Consider the following 5,868-nt stretch of genomic DNA (forward strand, 5'->3'; position numbering starts at 1 on the left):
TGACATGCTCATGGATGCTGTCTCTCTCCCAGGCTTAGCCAAGAAAGTCATGTATCAAACCTTGTACTCTAAGCTAGATCCAATCAAGAGAGTACAGGGATCATCATTCAGCTTTCCAGTGAATCGTTTCAATGGTTATCGTAAGCAAGATGCAGATGCTAAGCGAGAATTTCATATGGGGATCAGCCATCTCAATGAGCTTCTGGTCAAGCAACGGTACTCCTGCAAACATTGTGGATGTGCCCTATCCGAAGAAAATGCATCAGCTGACCGTATCGATAACTCCAAAGGACACGTCGATGGCAACATCATGATGACTTGTATTCATTGTAATGTATCACGTTAGGACATGTCAATCAGCTATATGAAACGTATCGAAGCAAATACCGACAAGGTCGTCTGGTCAATTGATGCAGCAAAATTGTACCATTGTCTTTTCAATACATTTGCATCAAATGCGTTCAAATTTGCTACGTAGAGACTTTCGGTTTCGATTCTGGTAGAAGAGCTTAGGTCGAATCTCTGTGCATTTTTGGGCGCAAATTGTTAGAGCTGACGCTTTCGCGTTCACAGTGCATGGCATCCGTTACTCGCTGCATGGTGTACGGATACCAATACAGTAATATGTTTCTAAGCTTAGTATCTCGTGATTCCTTTCGTCATGCATATCTCATTGATGCAATGCCTTAAAACTGGCAACCGTCTTTATGATATTTCATCACTCTGATATTTCACCGCTGTTCTATTAATGCACGTATCTCTAGTGAGACGTTTGATTGCAGCTAATGGCTGAAGTTTCCAGATACAATCCTGGTGGGCTGCGTAAAGGCAACAACGAGTCGCGGTCTTAATATGCGATCCCGTCGAGATGAGTCAGAGCGGCTCAATGCTACAGAATGGTAGAAAAGGACGACCATCAGTTCTCAGTAGTTGGCGGGTACTTTAAACAGTTTTTGCCGAAGCTTCTCGGTGAAGGGCGGATCTGTATCCGATGCAATGTCTACCAGCAAGCCGTGTTGAGTGAAACACCGCAAAAAAGCTTGGCTGGATCATCACTGATTACGTACAGAGAGATTGACCATTTAGTCAGGCGGTCCACGAAGACTAAAGTGCATGTATTTTCTGGTGCAATTTTTAAAAACTGGATATAGAATCCATACTTTCCAATTGTCAGCACTCTGCCGGACCCCGGCAGCTGGCCAAAGATGCTGCTTGCGAAAGTGAGGGTTTGATTCGTCAGCACATTTCACATGTGCGCACATACCAACTTATACAATTTAGCCAGCATTATGTTCCGCTCACAAAGTTATATGTCTTTCATTTTGTGATATGGCCACCCAAGGGGTATCATATGTCTCGAACAGTACCCTGTACTTGAGACCCTCATCGTGAAGCACCTTTAGATGCTGACTGTCATGTGGGTCAGTACTATAATACAGCAAACTTCGTGAAAATTGATAGCGGCGCAGACGTACGACATTTGCACTTCTATAGAAAACACTTATACTCTCGAACATTTATCAATCCATGCGTGACGCTTCCGATGTCCACGCTATATGAATTTTTCCATCGATTAGCGACGTCATCATAAATAAACGACGAAGCACATCAGCCACCACAACATGCTATCCCGACTTATACCTTGCCTCAAAGGTATACTCGACAAAGAGTGGTAACCAACCGTCTTGTTACTTTTTGACCGCGCCAATATGCGCAATGACGCATGCTCTGAAGAAATCACGAACGGCTTAAATTCAGGTAAGTATACTCTAAATTGACGAGGACCTGCTTCTTTGCATGTATATCCATGTTCGTGAACAGGGGGTTCTAAGCTACAGTCCTAAGCTCACTTTAGTTCTCTGTGTTTGTTTATATTCTGCAGACGAGACACTCTAACGCGATCACCCGTTCAAGCATTATGGCATCTGATTGATGTAAAGCGCAATTTTTTGCAACGACCGAAGCTTCCAAAGATGACGCGAGTGTAATTTTTGATTTCAAATGCGCCATAATGCAGATACGCATGACATTTCCTCACAACATAAATACCACTATTTTCTGTGCTTCAACGCAATTTAACATTCTTTGTAAGGGCAAAACCCAAAGTGAAAAGGGATGACTTAAAATTGGCACGATGCGATGGTACTGCTAAGCCGACCTTTCTGTGTAACGGCTCCACTGTGTAGAACAGTACAGCTCGACGTATTTCTCGTGGACGTGAGATTCTCTCTATTTTCCTCAGAAAACCTCTCATTGCGTTCGACGAATGATCTAAGGGGATATTGACAAAGTATTACAAGTCGATGAAGTTGGTACGATTAGTACCGTAGGAGCGCCTGAGCCCATCATCCGTTATCGCCGAGTCTATTGTAAAAGACACTCGCAGAGCGCTGAGGTGAAACAAACACATCCGGAGCTTTCAGATGCTTTTTCTACAGTATTGCGGTAATATCATGATGTGGCGACGAGAGATCCAGTACCAACACACCGGTTTCGCGTAATGATTTCTACATGGTTATTGAAAGCAAATTGTACCTCAATAGACATTACTAAGGGACGATGTGACATCATATATTCTTCTTCTTGCAAAGCTGGAAGCAGGATCTGTGCGAGGGTACTGATTCCTGTACTCAGCGTTGCTACAGGGGCGACAAACAACGTGCAAAGATGGGTTCATATGCTCCACTCGAGAGCAGAAACGAATGCTCCTCGACTAACTCGTGACTCAGAGCTGCGACATAAGTCCAAAAATGATGTATTATAAAATTATATTTGGCCTTTATTAATGCCAACAATCTGTTTCACGATGTTTGACCACAAATTTACATGTACAGCATTATCAGCCCAGGACCTCTTCTATATGAACTGTCATCACTCTCAGCAATTCACGTACTGCGAAACATTAAACGCGGAACGTATCCCCTTCTAAGGTCAGAAAGAATAGCGGCAAGTTACTAATCAAGCATGCGTCTAACAGCTTAAAGACAGTCAATATTACGACACAAATCTTGATTCCTTTAATACATCGCGTGACAGCGCTCGACCAGGTACATCCAATTACCAGATTTGCATTTACTAGTGGAATCTTTCTCGATGACCTTAACTAAGCTTCATCGAAGCAACAGAGCTACGGCAGTCCCATTGCAATACTTGTAAATAGCACGAACATCTGGAGTCCGTATGAATGGTTTTGAGCATTGCTCAAGTTTATGCGATCATTGTCCAATATTGACAAGTTCTTTGGTGACGAAAAATCTACCTTTCTGGATACTTCATTGGTAAGCAAGCCCCACGAGCAGAACCCGCAAAAAATGAGTTTCATGGATCAGAACCCTATGACAAAAAGAAATTAGGTGTGTATTGGCTTGCCCAACGTCTTGAACAAAGATAGCGCAAACTGCGCCAATATGGTACAGCCCGGCATCTATCTCCCTGAAAGGAAACCAAAAGGTGCTAGATGCTGCAAAAATGCAGCATTCTAAGTTCTGTAGGAAAACGTCGCGTGTGTTCCTTCCAAATCCGGATGGACCTCTCATTTCGTCTATGAAGCATTTGTCGCAACCAGTGCTTTATTTTTAACAGGTGCTATTGAGCATGCAGGTGCAAACGTGTTTGAGTCTCACCAGCTTATATCCTCAGAAAGAAATTTGACAATTAATGATATGGAGATACTCGCGTTGAAGCTGGTTTTGTCAGGTTCAGGGTGGTTTTAAGCCATCTTTGCTCTACATAGATTATCTGCTGTTCCGCACAAAACCATCGTCACTACATCTTTCGCAGAGTACAGCGACATGGTCATTTTTCTTGTTAGGTATACCTTTGAGGTAAGGTATAAAATGATTAGTTTTGCGTTGAGGCAAACGCGCTTCGCTTTGCTTCATCGATTATCTGTTGCATTATCACGATGACGACACTGCGCGCTGATGAGACGATATCGTTTCTCTACCTCTTTCAAGGTTATCGTGCACTCTGATCCCATTCGCTAGAAGTGGTATGAAACTTTGCGGTGAAGCTCACGGCAACAAACAGCTTTCTCCAAAGCAAGCTGAATTTTGCGTAGCAGGCAATGCTTGCCCAACTGTTCCTAATCATATAATCAATCCGTCTGTGTTTTTTCGCCATTTTTATGCCTTTGCGCATATACACGAGGCCCTCGTCAATAGATAGCCCCATACAATTTGAAAATCAAGAAAGTCAGTTCTTAATACTGCGACTTTGGTATATGTAAGCAACATCCGAGATTAGACCCTTCTTGCTTAAAACGTTTCTTACGATGCGTCGCATGTCCGTACGCTATACGTACCACCGCATCAATACGCACCACCTGAAGCCGACCCAGCCAGTACTTATCGCGGCAGAAATTCCGGCAAAACTGATAAACGTCTCGCCATTCTTTTGAGGGATGTGGTGACAGCGTTGCTGTGGATAACAATGCGTGATTTGTATATACCACAAAAGCAAAGAGCAAAAAACGTCGTATACACTGCTTTTGACAAAAGCATGCAAGCAAACCTTCGTCATAAATGGAGTAGCTCTTCACTGACGTTAGACGCTGGTGAGACTCGAGCGCAATGATACGTTCATGCCCATTGACACGGCCTTGAAGCGAGACAAAGCCAATGAAAACACCCATAGGATCACAAACGACATTATATACCGATTTGATTTAGTTAAAGACAAACAGAATGCTCGCTGTTGTAGTCTTGAAGGTCCCTACTTTACCACACCCAGACTTCGATCATACACCCAACGAAGATTGATCTGGGATCGGTGTAATTTGCACTAATCTGTCCACTATTGTATTTGTCTGTGCAAAATCTGTCTGCAGGCCATACTTCACAACAATATAGCCGAGAAAGCTGGAATGATAACTTTATAAACATACTTGTTTATATTGGTAAACAACCCTTTCAAACGCATACACTCGAGCGCCGCTCGGTAGTGATTGGTACATCTGAATTTTAATCCCTGCACTGATGAGAGCAGATATATCGTCAAAATTTATTCACAATGTGGAATGGATGTCTGCACATACATAGGATCGAATGTCGCTGGCTCATTCGACAGTCCTTCCGGCAGTACCAGTAACTTCATAAACACTCCACTCTAATTTGCACCGCAGACTAATATCGCTGTTCATCATAAACAGTTGACAATACTTATGGAGCTTGTCAAAGCACTGAACAAAATGCCGCCGACCATGCTGTTTTGCAGCACACCCATTCTACAAATCCTTATAGTACCGGAAGAACGACAGCATTTAGCTTATTACACGAAAGCACAATTCGCCTCTTGCCGTTAGCCTTTCCGATACAGAAAATTGGCACCGAGCAAAACCATATACCCTCTCTCACCAATTTTCTCTATGTTCTTAGACGACGGAAAGCGTTGATGACATAACATTGTTTCTTTTATACAGGGCGTTGTTGCGTGACGCAATCGAACCGAGTCATGACGCACTCCCCTATCCAAGAGTATAACGCTTGGCGGATATCTTGTTCTCTCATCTTATCATTCCTACAGCAAAGTATACAACAAATTTATGAGATCGTTGTAAATAGATGTATCACCTTTCAAACTCAGTGCTCTGTAAGTGCACATAATGGCGATGAGCTCTGCTCGCCACCAGCATCAACCGCACCATCTCAGCAAACCAGTAGACTTTCAGTTTTCGCGCAAATCCACAGAAATGTATCTTCCAGCTCTTATAAATTTCTGCTGACTATACTTACAATTTTTAGACTACCCCAGCCACTCTATTGAAGTGAATAATCTTTCGCATTTCCTACTCGTCGATCTTCAGTACTCTGCACGATGGGCACGTCTTACAGTAGAGCTGACTCAACAATACAATCACATCATAAAAGG

Source organism: Plasmopara halstedii (genome assembly GCF_900000015.1).
Source record: "Plasmopara halstedii genome assembly, contig: Scaffold_614, whole genome shotgun sequence".
Classification (NCBI taxonomy): Eukaryota; Oomycota; class Peronosporomycetes; order Peronosporales; family Peronosporaceae; genus Plasmopara; species Plasmopara halstedii.